At 38.7% G+C, this 22,795-nt stretch overlaps 1 protein-coding gene across 3 annotated transcripts in view; it reads right to left on the minus strand.

The window, feature by feature from the left end:
- The window catches only part of kank3 (KN motif and ankyrin repeat domains 3), a 36,600-nt gene extending 26,112 nt beyond the window's left edge, over positions 1-10,488 (minus strand). For 2 of the 3 annotated variants that reach the window (XM_040128239.1, XM_040128237.1), the window contains exon 1: positions 10,420-10,488. The gene's annotated coding sequence lies outside the window, so the exon portion shown is untranslated. Of the gene's footprint in view, positions 1-10,268; positions 10,385-10,419 lie in introns of those variants that run through there. The other variant, XM_040128238.1, reaches the window with a different exon arrangement.
- Positions 10,489-22,795: the final 12,307 nt, after the last annotated feature.

The raw sequence follows: 22,795 nt of genomic DNA on the forward strand, positions 1-22,795 counted from the left end.
TTTTCAAAAAGCCCCCAAGTCCAACACTTGGAGAGTTTCAAGATGAAGAGGCTGTGTCTGGCCGCAGAGTACTGGAGGCTCGGCTTTCAAAGCTTCTAATGGAGGACAAAGGGAGGCCACTGTCAACAGATGCTGACATCCAGTGACAACTTTTACAGTCAAAATCCCACTCTTATCCTCTCTTTTCAGATCTCCTTAGTCTGTGATATTAAACATATTGGAGGAGTTGTTTCACGATGGAATACATTGGGTGAGCCCCCTTGCCTTCAACCTGCACCATCTCCTTTCTGCATTTCCCTGTGAATTTTCCTCCAGGGATCAATAAAATATTATCCTAGAATCAGAAAAGTTATCTAGTTATCAGAATTTCTGAACTTGATATGATGTTCACATGCAAGAAACATTTATGTAACACTCTAAAACCCCAATTAAAACTAGGATACTAGTGCAAATGTAAATGCACACAGTGACTAGTTTCCACTTTGTCTGCGTCAACTAAATCTGTAGTCCACAAGTCTAACTCATTACTCTAATAACATATATTTTTATTTATTAATTTCAGTAAGTTAGACTCACAAAAGTTACTGATATGCTGAAGACTTTGCCCAATGACACGATCCCAGTTTGGGTTACATAAAGTTCTTGTAGTGCATATACAGAACTGCGCAGACTCGATTCACAATTTTTCACCACTCATATACAAGACCCCAGGATACTTCAAAATTCATTATTTGAGGCAGAAACGTGATCCCAACCAGAAGCAGTCAAACCACAATTTTCTGACAGAGTACAATGGACTCAGAGTCGGAGTCTTTTGAGCCTTTGAAAATAAGGGACTATGTATGAAAAAGGCTTTAATTCCTAAATGGTTGATGTGATATTTTTGTTAAACCCCCCGAATTAAAGCTGAAAGGCTACACTTCAATCACATCTTGATGGCTTTGTTTCAGATCCACTGTGGTTGTGTACAGAGGCAGAATTACGAAAATTGTGTCACTGTCCAAATACTTATGGACCTAACTGTATTTACAGCAACGAGAAGACCAAGGAGTCCTGCAACAGATGGTCTGTCCCCCACAGAAGTCTGGGATCACGTGAAGAGACAGAAGACACAGAGACAGAAGACACAGAGACAGTCTAGATCCATGGAAAAACTGTTGCAAGTTCTCAAAGATACTCGGAACAACCTACCTGCCAAGTACCCTAAAAAGCTGTATCAAGGAGAACTGGTGCTGTTTTAAAAAGGCAAAGATTTTTTCACAGCAAATATTGATGTGATTTAGGGTTTTTTTTCCCCATTTACTGCACTTTGTATGAAATTATCTGATAAATAAAAACTCATGGCATTATTTTTGCAAGCACTCTCACTTTACTTTTAGTGCTTAAAACTTTTGCACAGTACTGTACATGACAAACAAGAACAAAAATAATCCCACAGCACCCCAACATGCTCAGCCATTCTACATTGATCAAGCTGAACGTGCTTACATATCATTAAAAGTGTACATTAAAGTTTTTTTATATGGGTTTTCTCTGCGAGGATGAAGGGAGCCAGAAGCAACAACTTGCATTTGTTGGGAAAACTGCACCGTGGTTTTTCATCCCGTACGGATTCAAACATGGCAAACCACAGAACCAACTACTTGACTGGAACTGAATGAATTCTCAGAAAAGCAACATTATATGTTTCTCTCTGAAAACAATGATGTCGGCATTAGTTTGCAGCCTAGAAAGCTTCAAGCTGCACACAATTTGAATCCCAGCAGCAGCATCAAGTCAGCTGAGACTGAGGCAGTCCCATGCCTGCCTGTTGGCTGTCCCTTCCTGGAACAAAGAAGGGCTCACAAATCAAGTTTTCCCCCCAATTAGCCAGTTTCCAGCTCTTACGTCACATCGCATTTTGGACCAAGCACACCTTGTTTTCCCTCTGTGGCGTGACGTAAACTCTCCAGGCTTGTTTCCCCAACATGACAAACCGAACCTCAGTAGAAGTTTGCACTTGGCTCAAATATCAGCAGCCTTTGTCTCTCAACTAAATTTTCCATCATGACTGTAAAAATGTGTGTCTTTTTTCTCTCATTTCCCTTTTATTTAATCGCATCAGCTCTTTGTATTTTCTGGCCAAGCAAATAGCAAAAGTAAGCCAGCTTAAGACCTAAAACTTTCTCTAAATTGACCTAGATATCTGGTCTGCAGATTTGTCTTTAAGAGGAGACTTTGACCCATTTGTCTTCTTCACAACGGTAGCAACCGGAGCCTCCAGATGTTTGATTCTCATAACTATAGAACAAGACCAGATGTCAGCCTCTGCTGTTTTTCTGCCCAGAAACAACTGAAATGTGTGTGTATTATCATGTTATTTCCTTCACTGGTTGAAATTATACCAGTTCAGCATCTCTTTGATGAAGAGGGTCGGGGTAATGACAAGGCAGAGGACTTGCGTAGGTCTTTGAAAAGCTTTAAAATGTCTCCTAAAGCTCCTGACAACACACCTTCACTACCATGAAGCTGGTAAAGGGAAAATGCATGTTTGCAGGCTCTAATTCAGTTTTTCAATAATGTAGTACATCAGTTAGCTTCTCAGATTCAGGCCAGCCATTACTGCTGTAGTTTCAGTGAGATGCAACTTGATGTCTGCCAGGAATTAGGAAACTTAATTTGAACATATCGACTCCAAGACGATCAGCTGGGTGATTTCACCCAAATTGCAAGGGACAGTCTTTCATAGAGTTTGGCTTTTACTCAATTGTACTTCTGTTGCCTTGAGTGCATTATTTATTGAATTTATTTTGCCCCTACGGTTTATTATCCAGCAGTTTTAGTTCCTTATTTTTGCAGTTTCGAATCATTTGCTCAGTATTTTGGTACCATTCTCTAGTAAGGCACCCTTTTAACAGGTATAAAAAGTTTTGATAAATGACTTTATCAATAGTTATTTATTGACAAATTAATGCTTTGTACATCAGTTATAAGCCATTAAAAAGAAAACCTTTAAGGTTGCCTGGTTATGTAAAATCCCTCTTGTTGGTATGTTTCCTCATCAGTATGACGTGTTTTTTTGTTTTAGCTTTTTCCTTCAGGTCACTCATCAGGTGGACTTTCCAATGAAGCATTTCACCTCTGACATTCTGGAAAAAAGCAGCAGGGCATATGGACCCCAATTAATTTTAGGCCTGCCACTAGTTATTATTTCCATTATCAATTAATCTGCTGATTAGGCAGATATACTGACTTATTGCTGTGTCCATAAAATGTCAGAGAACACTGAAAAATGCCTGTTATAATTTCCAACATCCCGATGTAAAGTCTTCAAAAGTCTGGTTGTGTCAAACCAACAGTCCTAAACGCAAAAATATAGGGTTTAGTATCATGTACAACAAAGGAATGCATCAAATCTTCACGTTTGAGAGGTTGGGGGGGAAAAATGAGTGAAACAATCCTTTGATTATCAAAAATTAATTTTCTTTTAATAGACTAATTGACTAACTGTTGCAGTTCTAATTTATTTTTAACAAAATTTACAACAGCAGACTTAATGAACTATTGTAGGAACTCTCTATTAATGACTTTACCACTTATTCATGCCATTTACTTTCTAACTTGTACAGTTGCCATATCAAAAAATGACCCAGTATTAAAACCTGTAACCCTTTATTAATAACTTAATAACAATTATAAACAAGACAAAAGTTGTTCTTATTGGTTTAAAACAGCTCCGTAAAAGGAATAAAAAAAGACTTATTAACTACATTAAAGCCATTAGTTATCACTTTTAAACCCCTTACATAAAAAGCACCCTAAGAGAAAGTAGCGCCAGTATTTTTAAGTTCCTTAATTTTTTAAAGCTGTTACAAAATGTTTTACAATATGACTGATATACATAAAGTGAAACATAAAATAAGAGAATGCAAAACCAGAAAGATGAGATCAAAAAGGAAACAGAGCAGGAAAAGAAGAGAGGGAGAAATAAAACAGAATATGAAAGACTGCTTTCAGCTGCAGTGTGACCTGGACATGGCGGCGTTGGAGCCTTGTTCTGCCTTCAACAAGTTCACTGGGCAGGGGTGCTTTTCCACAGGCATCTCAGTGCTAAATGCAACCTTTTTTCCATTATGAGTTCAGTGAACAGAGCTGATCTCTGTGTGGCGATGGTTTTGAGAAACCAGGCTCCTGTTTAGAGTTTGAAAATGGAGTTCAAGGCCTCACTCTGACTTTGCCCTCAGAGGCGTTTCTCAGGCATCAGGTTCAAAAGCAGAAACGGACTGGACAGTTTTGAGACAGCAACAGAGAAAGTCTGAATACGGCCACAAAACTTTCATTGTTTGATCCAAAAATGAAAGTTGGGTTCAAAGGTTTGTGGCATCACAGTGAGATCCAGTGTTTCCAAAAGCAGTCGTGGTTTGGTTCTTTCAGAGAGAAGCGGTCAGTTTAGGCAGACACGGAATCTGATCATTTTGGTGCTCAAGCCTCAAAAGTCAAAAACCAGTTTGTTACTTTCACCATTTTACCATTCAAAAAGCCTTTTATGGTCAATTATTAGAGCCAATAAATAAAGCTCGGTTACTTGCCAAAGTGTCTGTTTAGAGTCAACAAACTCGCCAGATGCTGCCAAACTCTAGCAGCGTTGGGTCACTTTGGTGTTTTCCCACCCTGATGTTAGTGCACAGAGTTTGATTAGTGTGCCTTTTCCCAAGCCCTGCCAGTTCCTGAGTTAACATGGGTATTTTTAGCCCCGTGTTTTTCATTGAGTGTTTCTCAGACAGTGGAGATAGCAGAAGGAGGAGCATCTGATTGGACCAGTGTGGTAGACCTCACTGTCGGTCACATAAATTCATCTTGTAGTCCCATTTTGTTTTCCCAGTCATTTTACATTTATGAGAAGCATAACCGATTGTTCATGGGCAAATGTGACCGCAGGTGAATGAGCTTAAAAACCCACCACAAACAACAGACCATAGATAAAGACCCAAGAGACAACTGGTGTAACATTATAAACAGTAATTAGCAACGTTTTTAAAGGATAAATCTGTGTATATTCTATATTTCTCTTATTGCTCAGAAAGCTCAAGAAAAGACAAAAACCAACAATCAACTGCTCCTGCTTCTTAACCTTGTCCAAAAACAATTAAAAACACATCAATGAGATACACTGTTCCACTGGCTGATGTGTTTTTACCTTACAATAAATGTAGTTTCTTTTGAGTGCCAAATACACCATCCTGGCCTACCATAAATACTTTCTAGACCCCCAAATGTGTATTAATCCATGGCTGAAAATAGTCCATAAGAAATGCATGTTTTACTCCTGTTTGAGTAACAATTGCGTATACTTACAGTGCCCAGCTGTTTTAGGAAATTACTGAGCTTTTTTAAAAAAAATGAAAGTATATATTTGTAACCTGAAAACCTTAAAGATTTTTTTCTTCATCCTTGGGGCTGAGAGCAACAGACATGGTAGATAAATCAGAAAGTATCGATAGACAAACTGACGCGCTGTTGGTTTTGGTCTTTTCATGTGCAATTTGCTGACAACAACAACATTATAAAATATCGGCTATCCTTTTAATAACCATTTCATTCTTTACTAAACTATTCATTAGGTTGAACCAGCCCCACTTAAAGAATTTTTCCTCATCAGCACAGTTTGAGATAAGTAGATCAGCAGCAAGCAGCAAGAACTGACTATAGATGCATTCAGAGAGACGGCCTTTGGCTAATCTTCCTTTCTCATTACAGGAATCAGTAAATGAGATAGGCATATTATTTTCTAAAAAAGGTCAGTATTACGAGCTGTCCTAAACTTTTAAACCATGTTTTCCTCAAAATCCCAACAGAAATATCTAATTTTTTTTTTTTTTTTTTTCACACAATAATTGAGTTTCGGTGATATCCGATGTGACTACAGAGTCTGTCCCAATCTAAAAGCTGGACAGAATTAAATAATGTCAAAAGGACAGATCATAATTGATTGAATTTATTCAAAAGTCAAGAGGAATGATTTGATGATGAAAATGAGCACGGACTGACAATCAATTTCAACGTGATTAACTTAAGCTGATTAAGTTAGATTTCTGCAAAATTATGACTCTTATCTTGAGAAGACTTAAACTGTCTGATATCTCCAGATAACAGTCAAACTGGGGAAAGCTGAACGGGAGCTCCTAAAATTGTTTTACTGAGGTAAATAACTCATGATCCTGAGACTCTTGGGGCAAATGAAATTAGGTTCAACAGAGTCGCTCTTGATTCCTGTGAATGTCAAAGCGTCTACCAAGTTCAGCAGGAAAAAGATAGAAACTTTGGAACTTGTGAAGAGCTTCTCCTCCTCTCAGGGGCAATTTGGAGGGCCACTTCAATCAGGGAATCTGGTATGACGCAAAAAGTGGCAATTTCCATTTTCAAAGCCTGGATGCCTGCTAATTACGATGAAAGCCTCCTGCTATCAGGCTTCACGTAGGCCTAACACTTAAAACTAATTGCTGCCTCAGAAAAAGAAATGCTTTAAGGTTAGAAAGGTAAACAAACCACCGTGGCGTTCATAAAGCAGAGAATGAAGTTACGCCGCTGATCGGTCACAACATTAAAACCAGTCACTGGATTCAATGTTGTGGCTGAATCGTGCACACACAGACACATATATTATGCATAAAATTTATAGCAAAAAGACAGGGAATGAGACTACAAAAAGTTTTTAAATGTTCTGAAATGCCACCGCTACAGCTGCACACTGTAGCAACTGAAGCCCAGTTCGTGGCATCTTTTTACAAACCCACCATACTGTCTGTCAGAACGTGCCAATTTTTTTTTTCTTTTTTACTGTATTAAACTCCAGGCCTAACACTGGCAAGTCCAGCTTTTCCTTTGCTCACTACATCATGTCACCGCAGTGCACTGAGTACCTTGCAGTCGTGAGGTGCTAAAATTAAAACCCCTCGTAATAGCTCTAAAAATACGACAGCATGTATTTTATTAAGCAACGGGACTCATGAGCTTGAGGACAGACCGAAAGTTAATTTAGTTGTAGCTTAACAAACCGTCCTCAATGTGTTCCAAGGTGTAAACAAGACGAGAATGCATGAATTAGGAGGGAAGTGTGTATGATAGAAAAAACTAACAGCACTAATACTACTCTCAGAAGTTGCAGATATGTCCAGAGTATCAGAGTGTCACACTGACCTCCTGAAACCTCTAACTAAACTTACAGAGCGTCTATTTTTGAGGCAACTGCAGTAAGTCAAACCCCAGGGTCCTGTTGCAGAAAGACAGTTTCCCCTGAGGTAGCTCCGGAAAATTGTTAAGAGCTAACACAAGTTTTAAAAGATGACTTTAGCACGACCGTCTTCTCACCACCTGCATCACTTTCCTACTCGTCACTGTACCGTAGATTGTCCTATGTCCACCTGTTAAGAAAGTTATTGGTAGTTTTTTCTTTGCCGTAGTAATTTTTTAAAGACAAGATTAAGAGACAACCTCTGGCTAAACTGGCAGTTCAACACAAGGACCACCAGATCCTGTCATTCCTCTTAAATTTATTGTTTCTCTTTAGCCTTTTATCCAATAAGTTTATTCCACATTCTTCCCAAATCACTCAATTTATTCCCCCTTCTTTCTCTATGGTTACTATCAAATCATTTAACCCCTCTTTTCTTACAGCCTTTCCTAAACCCAGATGTGTGAATCCCTTTAACACGAAGGAACAGTGTTTCTACTCAACGCTTCTTCAGGATGTATTAGCTCCTCAGCCTGTCGATAAGGGTGAGCCCAGACACCCTGCAAAGGTGCATCATTTTAACCGCTGTCTGCAATCTAACTGTTTCTGTTAAGTTTACCCAGAGGTCATGACCAAGGGTGAGGACTGGATCCAGAAATTGAGCACTTCGATTTGCCCTCAATCCAGTACAGCTCCTGCATCAGTGCTGGCGCCACTACGGTCAATCAGCTCACCTCACACTCCATCTTACTTTTACTCATAAACATGACCCCAAGGTACTTAAAATTCACTACTTGAGGCAGAAATGTACCCACAACCAGAGGCAACCACAATTTTCTGGCAGAGTACCGTGTACTCAGAGTCGGAGGTGTTGACCCTATTTACAACTGCTTGACACTCAGCTGAAAACCACCCAACAGCATGCTGGTGGACACAGTCCAAAAAACCAGAACTACAGTGCTGTGCCAAAGTTTTAGGCACTATAGATGTTTAGATTCTTATCCATCAGGTAATAGCCTCAGGGGGGCGCCTGATCGGTCCCAAATTCATTCTCTAGCATGACAACATCCCTAAACATATACAGCCAGAATTATAAAGAAACCATCTTCAGCAACAAGAACAAGGAGTCCTGCTCAGGTGGTCCGGCCCTCACAGAGCCCCGATCTCAGTTTCAGCGAGTCAGTCCGAGATCACATAAAGAGACAGAAGACACTGAGACGGCCTAAATCCACAGAAGAACTGTGGCAAGTTCTCCGAGATGCGAGGTACAACTTTCATGCCAAGTACCTTGAAAAAACTGTGAGAGAGTGTAAGCAGGAGAACTGGTGCTGTTCTGCAGGCGAAGGGTGGTCGCATCAAATGTTGATTTTATTTAGTTTTATTTTCTGTTCACTACACTTTGAATGAAGTTAAGAGTTAAAAGCATCCTCACTTTACTTTTTAGTGCCTGAAATCTTTGCAGCACAGTACTGCATGTCATCTGCAAAACGCAGAAATCCAACCCCAAAACACCAAACTCAACGCTCTTTTGAACTCAAATGCAACGCCTCCTTTTCCTCACAAAGTCTACCTGTGAAAGCACAGGTAGACTGGAAGGTGCCGTGAGTGCTGGTGGTTTTTTGCTGCAGTGTCTTCTCTCACAGCAGACGATATCACTGGTTACAGGGCTGACATTTTTGAATCAGCCGCCTCCGTTCCAGCGACACAACCAACAAGCTGCCATCAAATCCTCTGACGCTGCCAAAACCTCGCCAATCTGTCACATTTAATCATTTAACTAATGTATTCCAGGCGTCTCTATTTAAGGTCCTGCATTGCTCAGAATCCCAATCCACCACCCCTTGGGAGGGGGAGTAACCTTATTTTAATCAGATGTTTCTGACCCTTATACGGCGGATTTCTCCCGGTGTTAATTGCCTTTTGATACTTAGGGACTTGCACCGAAGCCTGGTATTGTTTACGTTTGGCATCACCGAATCGTTTTCTGATATCAAACTTCGCTGCAGCTTTCCGGAAAAATCCGGACGGGACCTTTGCTGCAGGTCGTGGTCCATCCAACAAAAAAAAACCAAAAAAAAGACCAGCAGCGGCGACTTGCCTGCTGAGATCAGCGTCACTATGACTGACCCAACATCTGAACATCCACACATGAAAGATCTGCTCTGGAAAACTGAGCAGGCCGAGATGACAGACAGTGTAATAACAGACAACACTTCTGACAATGGAGGAGGTTGGGGGGGGGATTTCCGTCCCATGTACTGTGACGGCCTCACCCACAACAGTATCTGAGAAAAAAAAAAAAGATTTCTTCTGTATCTGCTCCAGATCTACTAGCGAGCAAACAAACTTTATTTATGAGGCACTTTTCTAAACAGCAGCTGAAAAACAGAATTGCCATGCAAGAGAAACAGAAAGGGAAAAGAGGGAGGAAAAAAGATTATTGAAGTGTAGAACCCAACAATACAATCAATAAAAAGCCAAACATAACATCAGTTTTAAGATGCTTTTTAAAAATGTTAACAGATTTGGCATCATGGGACTTTGTGGGAGGATTTTTTTTTTCACCCCAGAGTTGAGGAGCAACAACCACAAAGGCACAATCCTTTATCTGTATCTCCTGAGAAGATTTAAACCTAAAGGACATAGATAACACTACATGTTTCTCCTCAGACTGTCGCGCTGAAAACTCCAGTTTTAAAGACAGTTATTAGATTTTAAGTATAGAGGGTGAAAGTGAGAAAAAGTGAGACCAAAATAATTATTTAATATGCCAAATAGGATTGAGAAAAAGCCCCGAAAATGCATAAAGAACCACTACTGGCAATTACAGAAATGACAGTCACTTTTTAGGTGTAGAAAAGCATTTCAACGATACAAAGCACGATATAACCATAAACACGATGCTGTGAGACACTAAATGTCCTGGAAATAACGCTGTGCATCAGCTTTCCTGCAGCCAACAACCATTAAAAAAAAAAAACAACTATCTTGAAAGTTTTAGAGGACTTTCTTACGGGCGCTGCAGAGACAGTGACATTAACTGCTATCGGTAAATCACCATAACACTTTGTGACAGCCCCCAACTAAAACACGCATCGTAAACCGTTTCGTCGTTTGTCCAGAGAGTCCATCCGTCAGGGACTAGGACGCCGATCGGTGCCTATCAGCGTCCTGTGCGCGGACCGATCCCTCGGGCTGTGTTTTCTTACCTTCTGGCTTCTCTCCGTCCAGTCACACTGAGTCTTGTCATGACCTTCGGAGAAGGTAGAAAAAGTTTGGGAGGAGGATTAAAAAAAAAAAAAAAAAAAAAATCTCCTACCCCGCTGATCAAACCACCCGCGTCAATGTGCCACAATTTAAAACGCGCTTCCGGTTTTGGATTTCAAAATGAAAACTGCCACGTTGAAGCGAAGTTTTTTTTTTTGTAGTGCATAAACATCGTTTCCAATTCAGTGTATTCTTCTCCATGTGTCTGACAACTTTCTGTTAATAGTAATAAAAAATTAATAATTGTGCTGTGTATGTAATTTGTGATAATGGTTAGACCTTTCTGCTCGATCTCTTCTCAAATTTGGGCCCTTAGGTTATAGATTTTGTTGATCAAAAATTTGACAATCTAATACTGTAAACTGGTTTTGTTTAAGTTATTTGCACAATTAAAGTTAATACATATGCATTTTCTTCACTGCACATCTTTGATCTATTCTGTCTCAGATTATAAACTATATAACTATGTTGGAACTTTCTATTTCTCAGTAAGTATATTTTAAAATATATGCAATAGTAGAAAATATAAGTAGATTTCCTCTATACCAAGGGTCTTATCTATATATTAAATGCATCATCATGTTCTTCCCCACAGATGAATCATGAGATAAACACCCCCTGGGAAAAGACATGTAAAAGACCCACCCCTCCTACAAAAGAGCAAGACTCACAGACATAAGTCATTATGCATCTGTTTGTCGTCATTTTGCTTCCAGTCATATATTTTTTGTATTGTGTTTGTCCCAGTGTCTTTGTAGTTGTTTTGTATCTGTTTTTGGTTGGGGTTTTTTTTGTTTTTTGGGGGGGGGGGGTTGTCTCTGTTTTTTGTCTATTTTTAGTAATTTTGCAGCTGTCTTTTCTCATTTAAATACTGTATAAACTGTCACTCCCAATACGATGTTAATATAACGTTTTGCATTAATGCCAAATGTGCTTGTGCTGTAACCCCCTTAAGTTGCATTGTCAATCCACACGTGAAGGTGTGACAACAAGAGGCGTTCATGAGGTTCATTTCTATACAGATGAGATAAATTGTTGCCTGGAAGCAGAGAAAACATACATGGAACATATTACAGCATGCTCTACAAAAAAGCCAGCAGTAATGCAAAGTGTACAACGGGCACAAACATGCACGTCCATTAGCAGCATTTTCCAACAATGTAACAATACCTCTAGGCCAATTTTGGGCCACTTTACCTGCTGCACAAGACAAACTCGAGCGCTGAATGAACTCTGTTTCCGTTTTGTCGACACCCTAACAGGCTACATTTCAACGCCTCTGTCAGTGCGCTTTTAATTTGAAGGCAGAATCCTGCCTGTTCCGGTAATTTCCCGTCTAAAGCTGGGATTTTTTTTTTTTATATTTGACGCAACCGTCCGGACTTTGTCACTGGCAACACGGCTTGGCGGAACCACTGACAGACAGCTGAATCCTCCAATCAGGTGCGAGATCCGAAGCCTCTGGGGGGCGGGGACGACGGAGGGGCGGAACGTCCACCAGTTTGGTCAAATGGCGCCAAAGTGACAAGACGCCTCATTACATTCACACGACCCGTGGTGCCAGTCCCGAGCCTTCCTCACGTCAAATAGTCTTTTCTTGGGCTACGTGGGAGGACTCCACAGACCTCACCCGTTTGGCGGACTTTGTCATTCCGGTTTGCTTTTGTTATTTGCCACCTAGCCCAGAGTCTCAATATCTAGTAACAATGCGATTCTACCAGTCTGATCATGTCGCACAATTTTCTTCGAGAGATGTTTTGGGGTCTGTAAAGTCACAGTAATGGCCAAATGTCACCTCCCATCATTCTAGAGTACGTGATTGGTTGATTGACAGAAAAGTTATTTACAATAATCTTGATAACTGATTCATAGTTAAAGCCATTTTTTAAGATTTTGACCAAAAAAAAAAAGCAATGTGAATATTAACTTGGGCTTCAGGGAATAATGATGGGCATATTTGACTATTTTCTGACACTTTATACACTGAACAAACAATTGATTATTAACAAAAACAACTGTCAGATGTATTGATAATGAAAATAAATGTTGGCTGCAGCCTTACAGTACTTCTGTGATGGAATAATACGACTTTGAGGTTTACTGTGAATTAATCAACTTGAAACAAAGGAAAAAATGAAAGTAATTTGATAAAACACGACATTATAACAAATGAGGTCAATATAAACTTGACACGGTGTCCCTCTAGAAGACAAGGTCACAAGATGGAGGATGGAGGACCCCTCATAGTCGATATTGTGCTTTAGTGGAGGTAATTTCGAACAAATTCAAGATGAGTGAAATTTACAGACCCAAATGATATGGGGTAAACATGGGGATCCGGGGCCCCTGGGCAGTCGCCCGCTTGTAAATCCAGCCTTGGTCACAGTTAGAGAGACAAAGCTATACTTGATAATATGGAAATGCACACCTGAAGCCCACAGTAAGCCCTGAAGCCCTCATGAACTTCATGTTGTTTCCAACACAGCAGCGCCCTCAGCTGCCATCCAGCAGCTGAGGGCGCTGCTGTGTTGAAAACAACACAAATACAAAAACTGTTTCATTGGAGAAAAGCGGATTTTTGCTGAAGGTTTTTTTTTTTTTTTTGATACAGGAATTAAAAAATATTTTTCTTTTACTCCTGAGGAAACACCCCCACTTTAAGATTTGACTCCACAATCGGGTAAACTGTAGATTATTTGACAGTTTTTGTCAAAATAAATAAATAAATAAAAACCAGAAAAATCCAATGAGCACAAGAGAAAGAGTCAGCATCCCTACACAGGTGAGGACATTAAAGTTCATTCTACAACAGTCACAGTGTCACTGTTTCGATTGTCACCGAAATCAGCGAGATTGAGATAATCCAATTAACAAATACTATATCCCTTCTAGTCACTCACATTATTAACAGAGCCACAACAAATCTACAACTAAAAGAGCAAACACAAATGTTGGGGACACACAACTTACTGTACTGTAGGTGGTCGGCATCATCACGGTGAGATGAGAGGAGGCTGAAATATCATTGATGTAGCATGCGAAGCTAATATTATTGGGTCTAATCATGCATGTAAACTCACTGTCTAAATGCAGGGTATCAGATAAAGTTTAGTTTCAGTTTAGTCTGTCTTTCATGCTTCCCCAACTTTGCCCTTTCTGTTTAATTATTCATTAACTTCATTCATTTTTTTAAATCCCTGTAGAATTAGAGAACTATAAACAAAAACTAAACAATTACTGTATTCCTGCTGGGAATTCTGACTTTCCAGCATCTGGTTTGCATGTGATGCTCTGTGAAACATCCTAAACTACCAGAAAAACAACGACATTTTTATTTTTGTTTTACTTTCCACTGCCTGCAGCTGAAGTGGTTTCATTTTTACTTTTAAAGGCATTTCGTAAGACACATAGTCAGTTGATGTCTTCTGGCTTCTTAAACAGTAACTATATTAACATTACTTTAAATAAAAATATTCATGTGTTTTATTTTTGTCTGTGGGATGGGGCTAGCAGAGCAGGAATGCTAAAAAAAAGAAAGGTATTTGATCTACGTTTTCTTCTATTTGGAGAAAGTTACTAAATTTTATATTTTCATGCCTCTTGTTTGGAGCATTTAGGAGTAAATATGCCGTTCAAATTGAGCATCAAATTAATTCTTGATCCTGTAAATAGTAATTTCACAAAAAAATAAAAAATCCTAACTCAAGGAACAATTACCAGCTTTTTCACAAACCTTCATACACATTTCATGGTCGTCTTCGTTGTCTCCCTTGGTGGACGGAGTCTGTTCATGGATGCCATTGACATCAGATGTCAAAGACCACCTTTGAACAGTAAATAGGGGTTATGTTACCATCTTTTAACCCCTGATTTAAGAAAAATCCACCTGCTGAGGAAGATGTGGTTGAAAGCTCAAGAAAAAGCTAGTAAGTGGACCTTGTTTTTGGTCAAACTAGGGTAAAAAGGGATTACATTGCCACAAGGTGCCATATGACTGAAGCAAACCCTACCTGAAGAAGTCTGTGCCATGAGAATGAAAATTATGGAAAAAGCTAGAAAATTGGCTTTGAGTGAAGTTTTTTTTTTTTTTTTTTATAATCACACTCAGGTAAAAGCTGGTTATATAAAAACCCTGTAATCACATGACTGAAGCAAACTCCATCCTCTTGGGAAGATCATGAGATGTGATCATGAAGATCAGGAAAAATGTAGTAAGTGGACTTTGTTTCTTGTTTTGGACTTCTTTTTTATTTCTTTTGGTCAAACTAGGGTATAAACCTTAAGTTTTTTTTTTTTGTTTTTTTTTTTAAATCAGACTTGGGTAAAAAGGGGTTATATTAAAACGCTAGTATCACATGACTGAAGCAAACGCCACTAGCTGAAGAAGCCCATGACATGCAGCTGAAAGGTTGGGCAAAAACTAGTAAGTTAGTGAGTTATTTAATTATTTATTTGTCAGACTCATGTAAAAAGGCATTAAACTACCACCTGTTATCACATGATGGAAACTAACTCCATCCTCTCAAACTGAGGAAGCCCATGAGATGTGGTTGAAAGCCAGGGAAAAAGCTTGTAAGTGGAGTGTAAGTGTGTTGTTAGTATCTCTAATGTAGAGCAGTATCTCTAATCTTCTGATTAATCTGGTTTGACTTTTCCACTGCCACAAAAGTAAGATGTCTTAAACCTTGTGGTACATCACCATGGATTTTACAGATCACCACTGAATAAAATACGAAAAATGAAAACCCTAAAGCTCTCTAGCAGCTAATTTCAGGCTTCCTTAGCAAGGAAAAATTATAAACTGACAACCACATCCTTTCTTTAAATCTGAATAACATACAGTAAGTAGGAGTTTGGTTAAAAAACACTGACACTCCAGTGTGTTTTATGCCTGCAGGCTTATACTCTGCAGCGTTGTCGGGCAGGAAGGCCTGGCTCTCTGGTGACCAGAGGGAACAATGCAGGATTGGCAGGTCGCCGTGACCCAGCAGGAACAGGACATTCGCATATAAATGATTCAATAATCAATGTGACACTGTCAAAACACCACGCACCAGCACAGACCCAGGAAAGGAACAGTGACGGGTTCAAGAGTTTAAACAGCTACTTATCAGTACCAAATATGTAGCTGCTCTGTGATCCCCCGGCAACTGGCTTTGTGGAGGAACTTAAACTGATTCTATTTTACTAAAATGTTCCGCTGAAGAACCATGACAAAACTGAAACTAGTTAGTTGTTTCCATGGAGCAAACTCTTTCCCAAATGACATGTGAAAAGATTTTTAAAAAAGGTTGCTCCTAAGTGATGTAGCTGTTGTGTGTCAAATCTCTGTTCACAATCAGTGAACTCGCCAACTCAGTGATCACCAAACAGCTGTGTGGGTCAGCAATGAAGATCAGGTAAGATGACCTCGGGTCGTGAGCATGTCGTACGTCAGGCTGTCGACCTCTGACTGCAGCTGAACGAAAATGACGCAGGGGATTGATAATGTTCTCTAAAATGTCGTTTCTTTATGCATGAGATAACTGACATTGGCAGCCCTTATGTGTGTATGTAAGAGATGCTGTCACTTCTCTGTGGGTTGGACTTCACTTAATTGAAATTAAAGCTGCACTAAGCGTTGATTTTATATTAACAATGGATCAAATAACTAAGTATAATGTGAAAGGCGGTGACTTGTAGTGACAAGCCCCAAGAGAATTATCAGCTGATTCTGCAGCTTCCGTCAACTCTACAGCGCGTTTTAGCGTCTTTCAGCTACCTGTTTGGTCGTTCAGCCTGAAACTTCAATGTTTTGATTCACTCTCACCATTCCGATCGGCGTGATTTCCAGCTGCGGGCAACGAAAAGACTCTTTAAAACCCACTCTGCGGCACGAAACAACAGACGAACACAGTGAACAGCTAGCTGGTGAACACAGAGGAGCATTTAGCAACTGAAGGAGCTCAGGAGCTGGAGGAGACCCCAAAGCAGAGCTCTAAGAGATGAATATTGGACTTACATTTGTCAAGTGGCCAGAAATATGACTCCAAATGAATGATAATGTTGTGCTGTAACTTCTTGATTTGTAAATAGGAAACTGTTTGCCATAACAGCTTTATAAGGTTATAATATGTCAGTGTTGTGTTTGCAGCTTATTCTGCTGCCCCCAGATGGCCAGAAAAAAAACACCGCCAAGGAGCTTATGTGATCACCTGTGTCTGTTTGTTTGTTTGTTTGTTTGTCAGCAGGATTACGCAAAAACTATAGAACTGATTTGCACCGAACTTGTTGTAAGGGATGGGGCACGTGTCAGGGAAGAACCCATTCAATTTTGGTGCAGATCCAAATCATTTACTGTGAATTTTAATTTTTTCATTTGGAATCTGGTGTGTGCTGTTTGACACTGGCCTTACGAAGGTCTGTACTCCACTGAGCTTATTTTCTAGTTATTATTAAGAAACTAAATGTTAAAGCAGGTGACAAATGAAAATGGATAGTCAAAGATAGTAAACTGAATAACAAAAATTAAAATTTAAAGCCTTTATAAAATGTATTTTGTTGTTCCATTTAAAATCCAAGAACTTTTGAATAAATCTAAGATTGAAAATAAAGAGACTTTTAAAAAATGATTTAAATAAAAATAAACAACACGTACAAAGCATCACAGTTGAATGAAAACTATTTCTCTTTAACCATTTAAAACATCTGAAAAATGCAGGGGCTGTTTTTCTGAAAAGCTGATGTTTTAGAGATACAAGAATTGAAATTTTAGATTTTGTTGTTAATTTTTTTATCAACTGATTACAATTATCCACTGAAACAGTCCATAATTAATCTGGTTATTATTCCTCCTTATTTAACAAGTACACTTACGCAGGTATTTTCATCATATTTATGAATCTCTTATTTTGACAGTTAAGTACATTTTTTGGCTGATTCCTCTGTGCTTTTTTTTTTTCTTATTTGTACTGGTAATAGAATACATGCAACTTTACCTCAGCAAGTGATAAGTTTTACTAATTTCTTTGCTCTTTTGCTTTCTAAGGTATGACTTTTGTTGTTAGGAGATGACTGAAGACCCTGAGCTTTATTGTCAGGCTGTTTTCCTCTCACTGAAGGTTCTATGACAAGCCTGATGAACATGCAGCAGTTGGCCCGAGGGGAGTTTTCTGATGGACTGTACAGATGGGGGAAGTTGCAGTTAGCTGGAGGCACCGAGACGTTTTATGGCTTCTTTTTCCTCCTGGTCAGTGTGACCTCTGATCCTAGCACAGACCCAAGAGACATGAACACACCCTCTTCCTCCCAAACCTGGCTCACTGAGCATTTTACTGCTGTCAGCTAATTCTTACTGAGACTATAACCTTTTAAAACTTTGTTAAACTACAAAAGTATGTGAATGTGAGAAATACATAGGCAGTATTGCTGAGTTTGCTTTGATGCATGGATTTTTATCAAGAGTAATATACCACTCAAAGTATATAAAAACTGAAGTGATATCGAAGAAAAATGTCCCTTGTTGGTAGTTTCCCTTATTTCTGTTTCTGTTAGCCACCCAAAGCACCCGAAAGAGCTGGTAAAGAGTTAATTCAGCACTGTACTGAACAATGAAACTGGTATTGCTTGCTTGGATTGAGAATTTTTTAGCCTTTAAGCACCGTATGCTTTGAATTTCAGCTGAGCAGCGAAAATACAGGCAGGAAAGTGAGTCTGACAAGCACAAATGAAGGTACAGGCTTTACTCTTATAACATTAAAAGAGGAACATGCTGTGTAAAAATACAGTTAACAATTTAAGTACAGAATTTAGAATATTTTCAGAAATAAATGCAAATGATTATACAGCCTGAATTCTATTGATCAACAACATTGTCATTGCCGGCATATTTTTACGATAACTTTCTACTTATCGCCCCTTTTAGTAAAGTACCGTCATCTCACTCAAGGCCGCTTTGATAAGAATATGTTGAGGTTGTAAAGTAATTGCTGTTTAAAACTGCCACAGAAAGACATAAACACTGATGAACTGCTGGGAACCACAAGACCCCATATCACACCCTGTACTGACAAAGAAAAGTGCTGGTCTTCTTCTGTAACAGAGTTTATACTGTATCATCGCAACAAATCCTGGAAACCCAGTTCATCTTAGCGGAGAGGAAGGTAAGCTGCCTTGTTTGGAAACTGGCGTTGTTGTTCTCATTGTGAGTCATAATTTCCATGAATGCGATGGTTTTTATTCAACACTGGAACACTGACAAAGCCAGGAAATTATCCCTCTGGCTGCTATGTTTTACCACAAGAATATCTTGACTGGTGGGTTTTCACAGATCTTGCTAAATAAGCAGCAATGGGTAACACTTTCTGATAGCACACTCTATAAGCTCTCTTCAATGGCTTCATTTATGGTTATTAAATCATTTTCTAATGCTTTACAGATCACTTACAGTCCTTTAATAACTTTTGGGTTTCCAGGTTTTGGAGTTAGAAAGAGGTGAAGTTAAAACCAGCCTGTTCCTCATCTCTGCTTGAGGCTAGCATAACACACTCAAAACTCTGACTGAACGGCCAGCGGTTGAGTTGCATTGAGGGTAATGTAAGTGCAATGTTTTGAGAATAACGTGTGGAGTAAAAAGACGATATCTCTGGTTCTGCTGCATTTATTTTTTTGTTTTGTTTTGTTTTTTAATTGTCCATCGCCAGTCCGACAGTGTTATAGGAACATGATCTTAAATCAGCTGAGTACTCTTTTAAATATGCACAAAGGATATCCTGCTAAAATACTGAGGCTATGGCTACATGGTGGTACAGAATCTTCCTAAATAAATGCAAATGAACCGATTTTGTAAATATTCTGTGCATCAGAATATTTAATAAAGTGTTCAAAGTTACTGAACAACAACCCAAAAAAAAAAGCTTTCATATAGTGAAATAAAAGATACATACATAAAATGCACACTAAAATCTGCCATTGCAAAAAAGGACTCCTGCAAACTTAAAAGAGCTTGAGTACACAGCAATGGAGGAGCGGCAGAAACTACCAGCAGACAGGCGCATGAAGCTCCTAGATGGCTACAAGAAGTGTTTTGGCGCTGCCATTCTTGCCAAAGGTCGTGCAATCAAATATTAGTGGAGGCTGCCAGTAATTGTGTCTGGGGTAAATGTTGTGTTTGCATTGTGTCACTAATATGCAGGTTTTGTTTTGTTTTTATTTTCTTTTGTTCAGTAACCTTTGACATTTTATATTTTGATTATACAAAACTAGTTAATTTGCATTTATTTCTGAAAATATTCTAAATTCTGTACTTAAACTGTTAACTGTATTTTTACACAGTATGTTCCTCTTTTAATGTTATAAGAGTAAAGGATTTTAATATGAGGACTAACCAATGAGTTCGGCAAATGTAATACTCAACACTGACAGGGCTCCTTCTGTTGCATAATGAGTACTTTTACTTTAGATACCTTACCTCTATTTTACTGAAAATACTTCTGCTGAATACTTCTGCTCTCCCCTACTTGAAATCTGCTAACCGGTGACATTTTACACCTTTTATTAGTGTGTGTTTGACCCCTCACCTCTACAGTCTCTTCAGTTACTTGCTGTGGTGTTGGTGATTTCAAGATCTTAACTCCGTTCTACCGTTTCACTCACTGTAAGCCACAGTGAACCAGAGCATCAGCTGAACAGCTTGTGCCAGAATATCGTTTCAAATCAACTTTGTAGGAACCTTTGTACATAGTGACCGACCGGCGAGGGAAAACAGAGCTGGAGGCCAAACAACAGCAGCTCTTTATCAGAACAATAACCTGTAAAGTAATTTCCCCGCTGAGCAGTGAGTGGTACTGACAGGATGGAGATAGGAGAATACCTGTCCATCAGCTCTGAGTGCACATCAGAGTCCAGAGACGCTGGCAGCAAAACATGTTTTCTTTAAGGAGTGTCCAGGCGGGGCCAAACAGGAAGAAGTCATGAACACATTTGCATTGATTTCAAGGCCTTGGAGGAGGGAATGAGCTCCTTGTTTAGTTTGAGAAAAACAAGTTTAAGCCATCATACAATTAGAACTGTGAATAATGATTATTTTCATTATCGATTGATGTCATTGTGATTTCAATTTCCTTGTGTTTCAACTACTTGAGATACCCCACCTCCCACCTTCTCATCGAGATATCAGGTCCTTTTGTGTTTTGCATTGTGATGTCTAGACCTCTTAACTTTACACCTACATACAAAACCCTGCAGGATGCCTCGGGTGTGGAACACACCCTAGGGAGTCCGATACCCACAGTAGACCAAAGGGTGTGAGAACACACCCTTGGGTAGGGGGCGTTCCTCAGATATAAACGCATAGTACTCCCCACGCTTGGGGTCTTTCTTCGTTTTGACCACTCGTGTGTTGATTGACCTTTTCTTTGCAGAGAAAATAAAAACCTTGTCGGCCGGCAGAAGTCTCTATTTCATTCTTCACCAGCAGCAGAGAATTGTCGTAACAATTAATCTTTTGATTATCTTTTTTCTAGTAATCTATTGGACATTTACTGTAGTGTAAATGCAATATTGACACAGAAAGATGACAGTATTAATCCAGCTATTTTGTTTTGTCTGATCAACAGTCTAGAACCTAAAGATATTCAATTCACAGTGTTATAAAATAGGCAAAAAGCTGCAAATCCTCACATTTGATAAGTTAATACTTGCTAGAGGCGTGCTTCTATGGATGGCAATGTCGTCTGTCGGTCGGTCCACCACTTGGATCCAGATTGAAATATCTCAACAACTATTAAATGTATTTCAACGAAATTTAGTGCACACATTCATATCCCCCTACAACTGCAATAACTTTGGTGATCCGCTGACCTCTCATCTAGCGCCATCATCAGATGACATTTTTGATTTTGTCCAATACTTTGGTTTATGACAAAATATGTACAAACTATTGACTTTCCCATCATCCTGCGTTGTTTTGTGCTAATTACAAGTGTTAGCATGCTAACATGCTATGTGAACATTGCGATGTCTAGCAGCTAGACATCGGAATTTCAGCATTGTAACTGTGAGCATTTTCTCATGCTGACGTTAGCATTTAGCTTAAAGCACTGCTTTGCCAAAGTAAAGAGCCCCCAGTGATGGAAGAGGTCATCAGATTCTTTACTTACGTGAAAATGGAAATGCCACAGTGTTTATCATCACAGAATAATGTAATATTATTAATAATAATATTATTCTGTTTTTATCATCACTGAATACATGTAATAGAATTCTAATGTCGTAGTTCATCAATCTGGAGCCAGTTTTAGATAGCTATAACTTATAACTTAGGGTTATTTGGTAAATATAACTGTCAAAGATATGCAGCTGAGTAGAAGTTTAAATTAACAAAATATTTTACATAAAGTAACGTACAAGTACCTTAAAATTGCAGTTAACTAGAGTACTTGAGAAAATGTACTTACTTTACACCACTGAGAGCCCCAACATGGCTGCAAAGTCTTGTTTTAAATGACTTAAATGATTCATTTATCAAAATAGTGGGCGATTAATTTCCTGCCGATCGACTAATAGATTAATCAACAAATCGCTTCAGCCCTACTGAAAATATAGAGGAATTAATTAAAAATCTAATAGCAGTAAGCTATGATCCAATGCATAGGATCAGTGTTAGTGTTTTATGAAATGTTAGACAACTGTGTTTAATTTGATGATTGTTTTTCCTTCAAAATAGCTGAAAAAAACTTTTCAATGCATTTAGTATTAGCTTAAAACAAATGTTTTTATTTCATGAGTCTGGACTAGAGGGAATTTTAGAGTCCCTTGAATGCCAAACGTTTCTTCCAGGGTTTTTTTTTTTCACTGTGACAGACGGAATAAAACTCATTTAAAATTCACAAAACACAATTTATTAAACTACCAATGACTGGCAAATTCAGACTAAAAATGTCAGTAAAGCTTCATTTGGACATAAGTGATTACAAAAAACACCAAATAGAATCAAACTGTCAAAATTTCAGCTTTTAAGACCGAAAAATGGAAATTTTTATATGTCGCTGATTTTAATCGTCTGATGAGTACACGACTATTTCATGGAAAACGATTAGAACCATAAGAAAAAAAAACAATATTATGAGAAAGAGAAAGACTAAACAATAACTCTTACAGTAAAGTTAGAAGAAACAACAAGAATTCTGAATATTTTGTACAATACAAACTCCATAAACTATAAAACAATAAAACTAATCACTTAAAGAAAATCCAAAATGAACACTTAGAGATCGGTCTGTGTACATGTGGTTACAAAAAGGGTCATTAGTGTTGAATGTGTGAGTGTTTTCTCTTCAT

Source organism: Xiphias gladius, chromosome 6, assembly GCF_016859285.1.
Source record: "Xiphias gladius isolate SHS-SW01 ecotype Sanya breed wild chromosome 6, ASM1685928v1, whole genome shotgun sequence".
In the NCBI taxonomy this organism is placed as follows: domain Eukaryota; kingdom Metazoa; phylum Chordata; class Actinopteri; order Istiophoriformes; family Xiphiidae; genus Xiphias; species Xiphias gladius.